The sequence below is a fragment of the Mustelus asterias genome, chromosome 12, assembly GCF_964213995.1.
Source record: "Mustelus asterias chromosome 12, sMusAst1.hap1.1, whole genome shotgun sequence".
Taxonomy (NCBI): Eukaryota; Metazoa; Chordata; class Chondrichthyes; order Carcharhiniformes; family Triakidae; genus Mustelus; species Mustelus asterias.
Genome location: NC_135812.1, coordinates 87,061,021 through 87,078,151, shown reverse-complemented (window position 1 = coordinate 87,078,151; position 17,131 = coordinate 87,061,021). Strand labels below are relative to the sequence as shown.

General features: G+C 43.2%; 1 protein-coding gene across 1 annotated transcript in view; it reads left to right on the top strand.

Annotated features, from left to right (window-relative positions):
- sdk2b (sidekick cell adhesion molecule 2b) overlaps positions 1–17,131 on the top strand; it is a 939,592-nt gene that overhangs the window by 559,034 nt on the left and 363,427 nt on the right. The window lies entirely within an intron of this gene.

Here is a 17,131-nt window from a genome sequence, read left to right as displayed (position 1 = left end):
TAGTAGCCCACTGACATTGCCACTACACCAACATAGTCCCCTGAAGAAATATTTATTTACAGCAATAGTTACATTTGGACTTTAACATCAGGTAAGAGCTTCTTGCCCTCTTCAATGTCTCTCTTGCTTCTCAGTCATCTGATCTTAGATCATTATTATGTCAGCATCATGCATGCTTCTGATGACATAGATCACCGGATGAATCTCATATTCCACTGCCTTGTTTAGCTGAGTTAAATCCACTCAAATTCCTACAGAACTGTTTGGTTTTGGGGCCTTAACCATACTAGAACACCATTCTGTTGGCATGGCAGCCAGTGAGGGAACCCCTTGTGCTGCATCTTTTCTATTTCGACCTTAACTTTGTCCAAGAGTGGGTAAGGTACGTTCCTTGAGGTAGTGAGGCAAATTGGTTTAGCATCGGCTCGTAGGGTGATGGATGTGATACTCAAGTCTTTAATTTTCCCAGTCCTGTAAATAATTTTAGGAATTCATTTCAGAATGTAGTGTTGTAATTCGCATCAGCAACTTTGTCAACCTGACAGATTAATTTCAGTTTTAAGCATGCCTTTCTGCTTAGTAGAAAGTATTCTGAATTTTAAATGACATAGAGAGGTTCAAATATTTCTAAATCTTTACATTTCAGGTTCGCCATGAGCTGGCCTTTCCCTTATAATGTAGATTCCCTGCATCTTGTGACTTAATAGATAAGAGTTGCAATGTAATCTGGAAAATCTCAGCAGGTCTGACAGCATCTATGGGGAGAAAATAGAGCCAACATTTCGAGTCTGGATGACCCTTCATCAGAGCTTGCTCATCCAGACTCAAAATGTTGGCTCTATTCTCTCCCCACAGATGCTGTCAGACATGCTGAGATTTTCCAGCATTTTCTGTTTTTGATTCAGATTCCAGCATCTGCAGTATTTTGCCTTTGTATTGCAATATTCTGTGATCTGTGTGACCCATTTTACTTCATCTGATCACATAGAAACCCCTGCTCCGATGCCTAATTTAGTCCAAGCACTTTGAGTTTAAAGTTTATTTATTATTGTCACAAGTAGGCTTAACGCTGCAATGAAGTTACTGTGAAAATGTACTACTTGTCTTCAGTGTCATGTATCTCCCCCGGAAAGGTTTGTCTCTGCTCTTGTGGTTGTGATGTGGAGATGCCGACGTTAGACTGGGGTAAGCACAGTAAGAAGTCTCACAACACGAGGTTAAAGTCCAACAGGTTTATTTGGTAGCACAAGCCACAAGCTTTCAGAGCGCTGCTCCTTCATCAGGTGTGTGTGTGCACACATGCACTGGTCCCTGAGGATGTCAGCAGGTTGAAAGAGCAGTTGATATGACGTGTGGGATCCTGGGCTTTATAGAAGAGGCATAGGTGGAAAAGCAAGTAAGTTATGGTCAGATAAACAGGAAATACTGCAGATGCTGGAAATTAGAAATAACAACAGAAAATTCTGGAAAAGCTAAGCAGGTCTGACAGCACCTGGAGAGAGAAACAGTGTTCGCATTTCAAGTCCAATATGAGTCTTCAGAACCTTAATTGCGAACCTTTGTAAAACACTGGGGGCAATTCTCCCAAAAGTGCAGAACTGGCGGGAAAACTGTTCTAAATCCCGACTGTTTTGTCAGTTCAGCTTCTCACCTGAATCTCCGCACTCTGTGCTCTGCAGAGGTCCCAGCCGTGAATATCATTAAACACCCAGGGGTGGGGTGGGGCCCATTCACGCCAGAGTCTGACAGTTCTGGGACTCTGCGCATGCGCAGTGGTCCCAATCTGTCAGTCTCCCCGTTTGCTGGCCGGCTCGATTGCTGGCCAGTCTGGGATCCCCGTGATGCTGCCCCTCCAGCGCCCCCATGGTCCGATCGTGGCACCCACAACAATACCCAGGCCAGCCCTGACCGCCCCCACTGTCCCGGAGCGCCCCGATGTACAGCCCACCCCCCCAGCAGTGGCGATCCCCCCACCCCCCTCACCCTGGCAGAACCCCCTGCCCCCCCCCCCCACAGAGGCAGGCTACCCTCCCCACTGGCTGACCCCCCCACCTCCAGAAGCAGCCACCCCCCCCCCCCCTCCCCACCCGGCCCCAGTCGCTTCCCTCCCCATCCCAGACCGATCCTGTCTGCAGAGTGGCAGCAGGATCCCCCACCCCCACTGATCGCCCCTAGGCCCCGCCCCCTTGGCACTGCCGATGCCCGATGGGTAGTGCCAAGGTGCCCCCTGGGTATGGGCACTTTGCCCCTTGAGCAGTGCCGGGAGCACAGGCTGGCACTGCCAGGGTGCTCATGCCAGGGCACCCCCCCCCCCGCCGCACGACCCCTCTGGGGGTCCCCGATTGCCCCCCCTTCATTCCGGCGGGGTCTCCCGCTGGTTCCCTGAATGTGGGGAGCTAGTCTGAATCCCACCGGAATGAAGTACTCCTGACTGGGTGGGAGATTCAATCGGGACCTGAAATTCCCGATAATGAACTAATAAACATATTTAAAATACATTTTATAAAGATTTAAATTACTTACCTGCCTTCTTGCCGGTTTCTAGCGTGGTCTGACCAGCGACTGTTCACCGGCTCTGGGAGATGCGCATGCCTTCCCAGCACATGCGCAAATCCCGGTTCAAGGCCGGCGACGTGCGTCTCCCACCTTTACCCGCCAGAAAAGTTGCAGGTCGCGATGGGAGAATCATGGCCACTGTCTCAGCCTTGGCTATGGAGTTGTATCTAGTTTGGGCACCACAATTTGGGAAGGATTTGAATGCATTGTGAATGCATTGAAGAAATTGTGCAGAAAAGATTTGTGAAAGTTCTTCCAGGGATGAGGGGCTTTAGTTGCATGGATGGATAGTGAATCTGGTTATACTCCTTATGGAACAGAAGGAGAGGAAAAGTGATAGGGACATGCAAAATCATGAGGGGTCTGAAAGGAATAGATAGGGAGACATTGTTCCCACTGGCAGAGGGCTGGGAACCAGAGAATGCTGATTTAAAGTGAATAGCAAGGGGTGATTTGAGGAAAAGCCTTTTTACACAGTGAGTGGTTGGATCCGCAATGTGCTGCCTCACAATGTGACAGATTCAATCATGGCTTTCAGAAGGGAATGAGATAATTACTTGATGAGAAAAGGAATGCAGCGCTACAGGGAAAAGCAGGGTTATAGAATTAGTTGAGTTACTCTTGCAGAGAACAAGCATGGATGTGGAGGTCTGAGTGACCTCCATCAGTGCTATAACCATTGTATGAATTATTTGAGCAGTGCTAAGACGTTAATTTGTTCATCCTATTTTTTAGGGAAAGTAAATATTGTTGGACCTTAAAAAGAACTCAAATTGTAAAATCTATGAAAAATAACTGAAATAACTTCACACTACCAGAAGGATGTGGAGGCTTTGGAGACAGTACAGAAAAGATGTACCGGGATGTTGCCTGGTATGGAGGGGATTAGCTATGAGGAGAGATTGAATAAACTGGGATTGTTCTCCCTGGAAAGACGGAGGCTGAGGGGCAACCTGATAGAAGTTTATAAAATTATGAGAGGTATAGATAGGGCGAACAGTTGGAAGCTTGTTCCCAAGGCAGAAATGACAATTACAAGGGGGCACAAGTTCAAGATAAGGGAGGAAAGGTTCAGTGGGATGTGCGGGGGAAGTTTTTTACACAGATGGTGGTGGGGGCCTGAAATGCACTGCCAAGTGAGGTGGTTGAGGCAGTTACTTTAGTCACATTTAAGACTTATCTTGATAGGCATATGAACAAACGGGGAACAGAGGGATGGATATAAGCGGTTGGTCTAGATAGGACAACGTGATCAGCACAGGCTTGGAGGGCCAAAGGGCCCATTCCTGTGTTATATTGTTCTTTGTAATAAAATGTGTTGTCCTTAAAATTAAATTCTGAAGTGAAAACTATTATTTGAGATTATTTTAAAACAGCTCCTCTGAAATCTTTGTTTCCACCTTGAGTTCAGTTTTTTTTAATGATATGTTCATTTGAAGTGCTTTGTATTTCAGTAAGGCATTTGGAGAATTTATTCGAAGCTCATTTATTGTTGCAACTGCAGGCTGATAATAAACCAGTGGTAAATTTGGGACATGTCTTGTGAATTTTATTGTCTCGTTTCCTCAGGTGAAAAGACGGACGCTTTCTGGGTTCACAAGCACTGGCAGCCTTGAGTACTGAGCCCAGTTCATCATTTTCCAAGTTGAACACAGAATTGGCAGCATATTTGACCTGTGAAAGCATCGTAACTAAGCTGTACCTATTATTACTTGATAACTCCCCAATCTGTTCCAACTGAAGTCCTGAATGAGGTCGCTAATTTAGTGCAGACGGGGGATCGAACTTGTCACTGTGAAGTCTTGGTGGTTTAATTCGCCACCGTGTGGCACATTTATCTTAATTCATCACCAGAAATTGTAGATCATCTACCTTATTTCATCTATCCTTTTATCCTAATTTGGCATGGTAGCACAGTGGTTAACACTGCTGCTTCACGGGGCCAGGGACCCAGGTTCAGTTTTTGGCATGCGGAAGTGTTTTAAGGAGCAGTTGATTGGAGTGTAGGACAGGCATGTGCCTATGAAAAGGAAAGACAGGAAAGGCAGGATTCAGGAACCATGGATGACCAGGGAAATTGTGAGTCTAGTCAAAAAGAAAAAGGATGCATACATGAGGTCTAGGCAATTAAAAACAGATGAAGCATTTGAAGAATACAGGGAACGTAGAAAAGAGCTCAAACAGGGAGTTAGGGGGCAAGAAGGGGTCACAAAATGTCCTTGGCAGACAGGATTAAGGAGAATCCCAAAGCATTTAGACATATATTAGGAACAAGAGGGTAGCAAGAGAAAGAGTTGGTCCACTTAATGACACAGGAGCAAAATTATGTGTAGAACCAAAGGAAGTGGGTGAGATCCTTAATGAATACTTTGCATCAATATTCACAAAGGAGAGGGACACATCGATTCTTGGTGTCTTGGAGGGGTGTGTAAACCCTTTAGAAAAAAAGTCATCATTATGAGGGAGGAAGTCTTCAGTGAATTAAAAAGCATTAAAATAGACAAATCCCCAGGGCCAGATGGCGTCTGTCCCAGATTCCTGAGGGAGACAAGAGATGAAATTGCTGGGCCTCTAACAGAAATCTTTGTTTCTTCGTTGACTACTGGTGAGGTCAGTAAGAAGTTTAACAACACCACGTTAAAGTCCAACAGGTTTATTTGGTAGCAAAAGCCACAAGCTTTCGGAGCCTTAAGCTCCTTCTTCAGGTGAGTGGGAATTCTGTTCACAAACAGGGCATATAAAGACACAAACTCAATTTACAGAATAATGGTTGGAATGCGAATACTTACAGCTAATCAAGTCTTAAAGGTACAAACAATGTGAGTGGAGAGAGCATTAAGACAGGTTAAAGAGATGTGTATTGTCTCCGGACAGGACAGCCAGTGAAATTCTGCAAGTCCAGGCAAGCTGTGGGGATTACAGATAGTGTGACATGAACCCAATATCCCGGTTGAGGGTGTCCTCATGTGTGCGGAACTTGGCTATCAGTTTCTGCTCAGCGACTCAGCTACTCTCAGCTGATCTACATCAGCTCTTGATCAAGCAAAGCCTCCATTTTGCGTGCTTTTGTATCTCTTTCACCTCAGACCTGTAACAAGCAACACCTTCTTAATAAACCTGCAACGTGTTTTACTACAACCCACTAGTGTGGCACCTCATTACTATTCTCTTTGTGGTGGTTCTGCACTGTAAGGATTCTATTCTATTCTAATGTACTTTGCACCAGAATTACTTTTTTGAATCACTTGAAAATGCTTCTGTAAATATGTTTGTTGTAAACTAAAAACCACTGGTAGTATCGTAAAATCTGTGTTTTATTTTACTCTTTCCAGTGACTAAAAGATATTTTCAACTTTGGAGTCAGAAATTTACATATTACCGGTCTGCGTTGCTTGCTCAAAACACAGAATTGTCAAAAGCCCATGTGTCAGCCGGTTGGTTATATCAGGAGCAGTGGTAATGTCCTTTGGTAACCTTTACAACAAAATCACATACAATCATAGAATCTACAGTTTTTGCTTTCCATGTTTCAAACTTCTCTCACAGATGAGCCACAGCTCTCACTTGCATTAATATCTGGGTAAAGTTAATAAAATGCGAAGTTAATGATGAGAGAATCTCTTTTTTTCTGATTGTTCTAGCTACTCTTTCTATACTGTGCCTTCAGGCTTCTTCCTGACCAGTTCCCTTTTGAAGATTCCAGGTAGACTAGCTTCAAACGCTACAGATCAGCACCCTTTAAAGGCTCCGGGTGGAATTGGAATAACTGCCTGTTAAATTCAAAAAGAACTTCCAATCAAACAGACAAAATGTTCATCTTGGGGTTGATTGCCTTTCCTCTCTTCCTGAACACTTGAATTCAGGCAAACCTTTTAATGTTTGCAATGAAAAGATTTGGAACATGCTTCAGTTACTAAAACCGGCTTTTAATCTTTTTATTTTGTCACCGAATCACGTAGACAGGAAAAAAAACATCGGACTCTGTCTGTGAATAAACGATTGCCTCAATTTTTTTTGTCAAAAGAAAGTGACATTACCTGGTACCCATTTCATTCATATGCATTTGGTTGATTATGAAGCTTTAAAACAATGGGAAGCTACGAAGTCCAAACACACACGTTGGCAACTGTGAGGTTCATCAAGCTTCATGAAGACTGTTTATTTTTAAAACCGAACTGTTGTGTATTTAAAGTGGTTGCATCTCTTCTGGAAAAATGTTGTGATCTGTAGTGACATAGAATCCCTACAGTGCAGAAGGAGGCCATTGTTGTACCTGTTAATTCTCAGATACTTTCAACCAGTTTACTTACTCCAAGGTTTTACCCCGGTGCCCTTATTTGCAAGGTGGACAAAGGACAAACACAAGTAAAGGTTCATAATAGTGTTAATAATAACACTATTAACCCTTAAATTACCCACATAAAACAAGAGGATACCCCAGATTCAAGTATACTACCCGTAAAGATGGTTTGGTTAAACTGCAGGCCCGATTCTCTGAGTCCCTCTGGTCTGTCGTCACGAAGGTGAGTCTCGATGGCAGCTTCTTCCTTCCTTCCTTCTCTGGTCAGTCTTCCGAATGGTCACAACTGCCTCCCTCGTCGAGTCTTCGCTGCAGTGTGCCTCTGAGTGTGTCCCTTTATCCCCAGCCTGGTTGCCTTTCCAGAAACTTCTCTGGCTTCCGGCCAATGAGGTCCCAGGAGGGGGTTCCAATACCCAGTGGGTTTCTTGATGTCTGCCTGACAGGACACCAGGGTCCGCCCCCCAGGTGTCCATCCCCATGTTGTTGAACTTGTTATCAGATAAGGTATCTACAGGAACTCTTGGTGACAGAAAGTCTGGCCCGATCTGGGCTTCTAACAATAGAACGATGCATTTCAATGAGGTGCCATGATCTCCTGCTAAGTCTCAAGTAGAGTGTAACGACCTTTGATGGGTGGTTGATGGGTCAGGCCCAGACACATTTGTGTATTGTACAATTGGCCTGCCTGAGGTTTGACTGTGTTTGATTTCAATGTGCCCAATTCTTTAATTTAGGATATCCAATTTTATCAGCCTTAAAACTAGGCCCTGTTTATATCACCACACCATGTAGCACATCGAGTCTGTACCAACCACAATCCGACCCAGGCCCTATTTCCATATCCCCACATATTTACCCTGCTAATCCCCCTGACACTATGGTCAATTTAGCATGGCCAATCAACCTTAACTGCACATCTTTGGACTGCGGGAGGAAACCAGAGCACCCGGAGGAAACCCATGCAGACAGGAGGGGAATGTGCAAACTCCACACAGACAGTGACTCGAGGCCGAAATTGAACCCGGGTCCCTGGCACAGTGAGGCATCAGTGCTAACCACTGTGCCACCGTGCCACCCTGTGACATAAGCAGATCTTTGCGTGCTTTTGTATCTCTTTCATCTTAGACCTGTAACAAGCAACACCTTCTTAATAAACCTGCATCGTGTTTTACTACAACCCACTAGTGTGGCACCTCATTACTATTCTCTTTGTGGTGGTTCCTGGTCGATAGGTAACAAGAAGAAATTGGTGATGAGAGTCAGAGAATTCTTTTTTTCGACTGCATTCAAAGAAAACGAAACCCAGCACTTTGGATTTAAAAATCAATCAAAGGCAAGGAATAGAACCTCCGATGCACTACAATAATAGATTTAGAAAGAAATGGAAACTATGAGTAAGCAAGAAACAAAGGTTAAACTTACTTAGCATTCAATAAAGTGGGTAGACTTCCAAGGTGCAGACATCGCGCATGTGCTGAAGGCAAACGGGCTGTGGGAACAGAGACTCTCAGAACCAAAACGTCTATGGGACCTTATAGAGAACCTACTATTGGAAGAATGGAAAAGTTCCAGACAAAGGGAAACAATGGAATTGTTAACTAAGATACTCTCTTGCATTGTACAAGAAAGAGGGGGAAAACAGCAGAAAGTATCAAACCCGGGAGCCTATAACCAAAAGAAAATGGCGGGAAAAGGGAGCGCCGTGGATGTATTTGATGAGAATTGTGAGATTTGGAACTCATACAAAGAAAAGATTCCAGTATTATCTCCAAGCAGATCAAATACTGGATGACCTAAAGGTTCAAACATTTCACAGTTTAGTAGGACACAATAATTACTACAAAGTTTAGTCCATCCAGCAAAGCCGGGAGTTAAAACCTATGATGAACTGACAAAAGTCTTAGAGGAGCATTTCTCTCCTAAACCACGCATTATTGCAGAAAGACCGATGTTCCACCGCCGAAGCCAGGAGGAAGGCAAAAGCATTTCACAGTTCGTGGTGACCTTACAAAGGCTAGCTCAATATTGTGAATTTGGTGTGACTGCCATAGGTTGGGATGTGGACTCCAGATTGAAGCTATTGAGATAAAGCTGCTTACGGAAAGAACACTGACCCTGAAATCAGCAGTGGACATTGCAGTTTCAATGGAGCTGGCTGTGTATGAGACTTTGCAGATCGGAGTTGGGGCGAAAATCCACAAAATGGAGGCCACTAAAAAGTAAGTCTGCAAAACAACAGGCATGTCACCAGTGTGCATAGGTTGGTTACTCAGCAGGGCAATACTGGAGTAGGGAAAACAAGTGCAAGAATTGTGGCATAAAGGGCCATATTGCCAAAGCATGCTGGACGCAGCAAACTTCCTCTACACCAAAAATGTGTAAGAGAGAGAAAATACACAAGTCTGCAGGAAAAATTGACCAGGTGTCAGGTGAAGAGGAAGACAACGTAGAAGACAATGTGCCAGAACAGGTATAATTGATATCTGAGACAATCTATAAGAAGAAGCTGAAGCATTTACCATTGAAACCATCAAATGTTATCCTAAGGACATACACAGAAGAGAGCTGCCTCTCCATGTTATTCATGGAAGCTTTCCTGCTTTATTCAGTAGAGCATGTTTGGGGAAAACCAAATTCATCTGGGAAGCTGTAAATTAATTGATAGCAAGACTGACCTGCAGCAACTTCTGCAAAAGTACAAAAGTATGTTTTAAAACTAACTGGGCTCTGTGACTGGAGTTGAAGTCTAACTCAAAATTAAGCCTAACTGTGCATCAAAATTTCTAAAAGCCAGATGAGTATCATATGCCATCAGACCAAAAGTCAAAAAAGAACTAGAAAGACTGGTCCAAACTGGAGTCATTGAACCAGTTACTATAAGTAATTGGGCTACACCAATTATGCATATACTAAAATGATGTAGAGACGGCAAGACAATGATTCACCCGATATTGTGTGGTGATCAATATCCACTGCTGCTGATTGAATACTTATTTTCTGGACTAACTAGAGACCAGAAATTTAGTGAAATAGATGTATCACAAATGTACTTACAAATGAACTTGGTTGTAAGTTCACAACTACGGGTGGCACAGTGGTTAGCACTGCTGCCTCACAGCGCCAGGGACCCGGGTTCGATTCCCGGCTTGGGTCACTGTCTGTGTGGAGTTTGCATGTTCTCCCCGTGTCTGCATGGGTTTCCTCCAGATGTTCCGGTTTCCTCCCACAGTCCGAAAGACGTGCTGGTTAGGTGCATTGGCCATGCTAAATTCTCCCTCAGTGTTACCCAAACAGGCGCCGGAGTGTGGCGACTAGGGGATTTTCACAGTAACTTCATTGCAGTGTTAATGTAAGCCTACTTGTGACAATAATAAATAAACTTAAACATAACATTATTCACTATCGTGACACATACAGGTTTGTTTCAAAACAGGAGACTGCCATTTGGGATAACATCCACACCTGTTCTATTCCAGAGATCCATGGATCAAATTCTGAGTGGACTAAATGGTGTACAGTGTTATCTAGAATTCTCATCACAGGTTCAAGTGAACAAGAGCACTTGAAGGACTTGGAAGCTACATTGGAATCTCTGCAAAAACATAGCGCGAAATCTTATCAAGAAATGGCAGAGTGTTGTTTCTGGTGAAAAAACCAGTGTTTTTTTTCCAGAGAAACCATTCAGTTTTCTCCCCAGATTTACGACACTCTGCCAAAAAAAATCAAGGGGTCATGTTTCACACCATCATACAGGGGGGTGGGGCCAAAACACATTGGCAAAACCTGGCTACACAGAGATCGAGGCGCCATCTTTAAAGGCCTCCCCGATCAGAGCAGCAATAAACCACCCCCAACCCCACTACGGAGGTCTCAGGGGCCTCCTCCCTCAGCCTCGATTGGAGCTAGCATTCACCCTGACTCCCCTGCCCTGCAATCATTGGCCTCTTTTTCCTCCCGCCACCCACGATAATCGGCTCCTTCTCCCCACTCCCACAATCATCGGACCTCCCCCCGCAATCGTCGGCCCCTTCTCCCCACCCCCACAATCATCGGCCCCTTCTACCCCCCCCCCCCCCGCCCCCCCAACCAACCAAACAACCATTGCCAGCATCCCTTGCTTGCCTGTCAGCTTCAGGCACAACTGCAGCTGCATGAATTGCCCCACCCCCATGAAGTTCCACTGGGGCCCATCCCTTGGCACAGGTTGGTACTGCCAGGGTGGCATGGTGCCAACCTGCCAGTGCCAACCTGTGCCAAACAGCAGTGCCTGGAGCCATTGCCAGGGCCTTGTTCTTCATCCCCTAGGGGCATACTTACCTTTGCACCCCAGACAGAGCCCCACAACAGGTTCACGTCTGTGTGAATCTGTTGTAAGCCACGGCGATGTGACATCATGCCAACGGTTTGAAGATATGGCGAGGAGTCAAGATACGGCGGGGGGGGGGTGTTTAATTATATAAAAATGCATGTAAATCAGGTTCACACTTGTTATGGCATCATTATGACCTGATGACATTGTCGGTGAGGGGCGGGGAAGATCCAAAGTCACATTCTCACCAGTGAGAACTGCGATTTCTGGATTCCACTGACATTCACACGGATGGCGAATGCAGGCTCAAAATCGCCCCCAGAGTCTCCAAGTCAAAAAGGGAAAGTGTGACTTTTTCAAGACATCCATCAATGACTTGGGCCACATCATTGATGGCTTGCATAAGAAACCAAAAAGATAATTAAAAGATAATTATCCTCAGAAATTAAAAGATAATTATCTTCTAAAAGATATTTTAGAAGCAACACATCCTCAAAATGTAACGCAACTGTGATCATTTCCAGGATTGATCAACCACTGGTAAATTTGTTCCAAATTTAGCAACGCTAGTGAAGCCATTGCACACTTTGCTGTGTGTCAAACAGGCTTGGCACTCGACAGAAAACACAAGAAATAGAAGCAGGACTAGGCCACCAAACCCTTCAAGCCTGCCCCACCATTCAATACGATTGTGGCTGATCAATGCTTGGCCTCAATTCCTTTTAGATGCCATTCCCTATAGCCCCTTACACGAATGCGAAAACCTTACAAAGTGATAAAAGAAGCCTTAATGAAGTCTGAGTTATTGGTCCATTTAAATCCCAAGTTGAAGTTACAACTTGCTTGTGATGCATCACCCTATGTGAAAGGTTCAGTTGCTTCATACATAACACCCTTGGAAGAAAAACAACCAATAGCCTTGGCTTCACAAACATTTCCCAGTGCAGTAACGAATTATGCTCAGCTTGAAAAAGAAGCTTTGTGTATTAATTTGGAGTAAGAAGATTTAATCACCACCTTTATGGCCGTCATTTGATTTGATTTTTGATTTGATTTATTATTGACACGTATTGGCATACAGTGAAAAATATTGTTTCTTGCACGCTATACAGACAAAGCATACCGATTATAGAGAAGGAAAGGAGAGAGTGCCGAATGTAGTGTTACAGTCATAGCTAGGGTGTAGAGAAAGATCAACTTAATGTGAGGTAGGTCCATTCAAAAGTCTAATGGCAACAGGGAAGAAGCTGTTCTTGAGTTGGTTGGTACGTGACCTCAGACTTTTTTATCTTTTTCCTGATGGAAGAAAGTGGAAGAGAGTATGTCCGGGGTGCGTGGGATCCTTGATTATGCTGGCTGCTTTTCTGAGGCAGCGGGAAGTATAGACAGTGTCAATGGATGGGAGGCTGGTTTGCGAGATGGACTGGGCTTCATTCACGACCCTTTGTAGTTTCTTGCGGTCTTGGACATTTGACACTTTTGACAGACCACAGACCCTTGACGACAATCTTCAGGCCGTATAAATTATTCCTTCTTTAACAGCTATCAGGTTACAGAGATGGTCTTTGATGATATTAGCACACACCTACACTATTAAATATCATCAATTGGAGCAACATGCGAATGCTGATGCTTTGTCAAGATTGCTGTTACAAATCAAGCAAGAACTTGAAGAAAATTTTGTTAACATACTATATTCCTCACAAGTGGATAGTGTACCTGTTCAGATACACACAAAAGCCGATCCAGTGATGGGGAAGGTTAAGGATATGTTCCGAAAAGGAACAATGACGGAAGGACATCAAAAAAAATCCAACCTTACATCACAAGAAGACTTGAGTTGACAATCTGGAGTACATTTTTGTTATGGGGAATCCGAGTGACTATTCCTCCATGCTTGCATGGAAGAATCCTTGAACAGTTATATGAGGGACATCCAGGTGTGGTAAGGATGAAGGGATGGCATGTAGTTATTTTTGGTGGCCAGGATTAGAAAAAATGGAAAAAAAAGTGGGGCAATGTCAGTCCTGTGCAAAACTAAGAAACAGTCCACTGCTACAGCCCTTATTTCCATGGGAATGGCCAAAATAGCGATGGCAGACAAAACACATACAATATGCTGGTCCAATAGAGGGACACATGTTTTTAGAATAGGCAGATGCTTGGAAGTAGTGATCATGACATCCACAACAGCAGAAAAGACTATTAAAATGTTGGATGAAATATTTACTAGATTTGGTAGATCTGAGCAAAAAGTAAGTAACGATAGGACACAGTTTACTACAAAGGAGTTTGGAAACTTCTTGAAAGGAAATGATATCCAACGCATCAAGTCGGCTCTGTACCAACCAATGATTGGCCAAATGATTTGTACAGTCACTAAAATACTCACTAAAGACATAAAGGACCAAGGGACATTGTCAAGACAAGTAAATCAATTCTTGTTACCCTACAGGAACACCGCACACACAACAACACAGAATTCACCAGCGATGCAGCTTTTAAAAAGCGAACTTAGAACAAAGTTTGACCTTTTGATACCACCTGACACTTCAGAAATTGTCGAATGACAACAAAAAGCGCGGATTGCTAGGAGAGAACAAAACTCTAAAGAGTGCATTTAGTTAAGGGGAACAAGTACCAGAAAGAAGCTACACTGCCAATGAAAACGGGTACCTGACATCATCTTAGCAAAAGCAGTTCCAATATCTCACACCATTCAGACAGATGATGAGAGAGTTCGGCGCCATCATACTGACCAGATATTAGCCTCAAGATATGAAATCACTTGAGCTTCACCAGAAATATTCACATCAGAAATGTTCAATAGCGATACATGTGAACAGAGACTAACCATAGAGACACATCTAGATGCAGTTTCTAATGAATCTACAACACCGATGGGAACTGACACTGAAATAGTTTCATATGGAGAATTACCAACAGAAGAAAAAGAGGACACGTCAAAGGTCTTGAGTAGCCAAATTCCAGAGCGTCGGGTACAACCCAAAAGAAATGGGCATCCACCTGAGAGACTGTCTTATTCATTGGATCTATACATAGGAAATAATGGTACACAGTGATCGATCTACTGTTTAGTTGGATCTGTTGTTAAAACATTGGAAAAAAATGTCATGGGAACTAAAGAAGTAAAGGTAAAGGGATGTTATATATTTAAAGTGGTTGCATCTTTTCTGGTGTAATGTCACGTGACCCATAGTGACATGAGTAGGGAGATTTGTGGGTTTTTGTGGATTTTTCATTTTATTCCGGGAACAAGCAACACCTTCTTAATAAACCTACATCATGTTCTACTACAACGTGCTAGTGTGGCACCGCATTGCTTTTCTCTTTGTGGTAGCTACCAATCGATACATAACAGTATTATTCCATCCCACATTTCCAATCACTGTCATGGTGGAATGTTAATTCCCCACTCTTTTGAAACTGTCTCTGCTCATCTTAAAATCAAGCAAACATTTAAGCAATATCTCCAAGAAAACCAAAAACAAATCCTGCTCAGTCATTGTTTTTAGATACCCCTTTATTTGATACCCCTCATAAGATTTCACTGCCGTCTTTGAACCAACATAAAGCTCATCTTTAACATTTAATATATGAAGTGAATTCATTACACAAATAGTGAGCAATCTATAGTTAGATAGTTCCAATAGGCAGGCTTCAATTCCTCCAAGAGACAAAACAATAAATAAACACAATCTTTAGGAAAGAAAGAAATTGCAAATTTTTAACAAAAATTGAACATTTAATGATGATTATATCAGCTTTCCAAAAAGCAGAATTTCTTCACATTTTTACAATTCAGATATGGCTAGGTTTTACCAATCAAAAGGGCTGTGACAAAATTATGTTTTTGAAGATCTGAAATTTCTACATGTAAACACTCAAAACCTGAGGTTTTAACATGAAATCACTGCTATAAATTTGTAGCAACTTTCACATTCACCTCATATTAAGTTGACCTTTCTCTACACCCTAGCTATGACTGTAACACTGCATCCCATACCCTCTCCTTTCCTTCTTCCCTATGTACTCTATGAACGGTGTGCTTTGCCTGTATAGCGCGCAAGAAACAATACTTAACAGAAACAGAATCCCTACAGTGCAGAAGGAGGCCATTCGGCCCATCGAGCCTGCACCGACCACAATGTCACCCAGCCCCTATCCCCATAGTCCCAAGTATTTACCCTGCTAGTCCCCTGACACTAAGGGTCAATTTAGCATGGCCAATCAACCTAACCCGCACATCTTTGGACTGTGGGAGGAAACCGGAACACCCGGAGGAAACCCATGCAGCCACGGGAAGAACGTGCAGAGTCCACACAGTGACCCAAGCCAGGAATCGAACCCGGGTCCCTGGCGCTGTGAGGCAGCAGTGCTAACCACTGTGCCACCCCCACCACTATGTCTCACTGTATCCCATTACATGTGACAATAATAAATCAAATCAAACATTCTCAACATACCTTGAAACACTTCAGCAATCCATGAAGAACTTTTTGAACTACAGTTAAGGTAATGTAGGGAAACGTAGCAGCCAATTTGCACATAAAGGTCAAATAATAAACTAGAAACTGGACAATTTAGCGACAAACTTAATACATTTGCAGGATGGAAAACCCACCTGATCAAGTGAAGCACTTGCCCGCTGAGACCAATTTTACTCTTTCCTGCCAGTGAAGATACAGTCAGAAGTTTATTACTTTTAATATGCTCAACAGAAAGCCTTTTTTTACTTGTGCAGTTATTAAATTTATACCCATTTCCCCAGAATTATGCAATTGATTCCGTACAGATGCAATTGAAATACAATTTATCTATCTTGAGATTCCAGCGCAATCTCTCTTCCAACTTGCAAAAGATTCTGGTTATTCGATTACAAACAAAAAAAGTTATACTTGTTTTGCCCATGATTCTATGGACTCTATTGCAGAAAAATATGTTCTTAATATTGTGTATTGACAGATTGAAGATGTTTTTATAAGTTGCCGTGGTGCAGCATGTGGGAGGACATTGAGGGGAGATCATTTAGATTTCTTAATTTCTCACACACAGCAAATTCCTGATTTCAGCCTCAGAGGGTCTGCCAATCCTGCATTGAACACATCTCCTGATGGTCCAGAAAATATAAATATATTTCACTGAAGACTCAAATTTTGAAATTGTCACAAGTAATATTTGTGGTAAAAAATTACAGCAATGTTGAATAGACAGTGTCAGTAATGCTAAGTACTCCGCTTAATATGAACCCAGCCTGCCCCCGAACAATCATCATCTCAGTCATCTAAATGCGCATCTCATTATTGATGTCATTGACACAATCGTTTTTCAAAAAAAAGGGAGGACTATATATTATACTGAGCTCCGAGATTCAGACGCTTTAAGAATCACCTTTTTAATCTGTGTTCGTACTGTCATTTTCAGGTATTCTCCCATCTGAGATAGCTCTGAAATTTGTCTTTAATCTTATTATCCTGAGAAAGTGGTCCTCTGGAGGTCATGTCATGAAGTTGCTCCCGCATTGCTGCTTGATAGGAAGTTTCTAGATTTTGACACAGTGATGCTGAAGGAACAGCAATATATTTCCAAGTTGGGATAATTTGTAGATAAAAGCAAAATACTACGGATGCTGGAATCTGAAACAAAAACAGAAAATGCTGGAAAATCTCAGCAGGTCTGACAGCATAGAATCATAGAGTCATAGAAACCCTACAGTGCAGAAAGAGGCCATTCGGCCCATCGAGTCTGCACCGACCACAATCCCACCCAGGCCCTACCCCCATATCACTACATATTTTACCCACTAATCCCTCTAACCTACGCATCTCAGGACACTAAGGGGCAATTTTAGCATGGCCAATCAACCTAACCCGCACATCTTTGGACTGTGGGAGAAAACTGGAGCACCCGGAGGAAACCCACACAGACACGGGGAGAATGTGCAA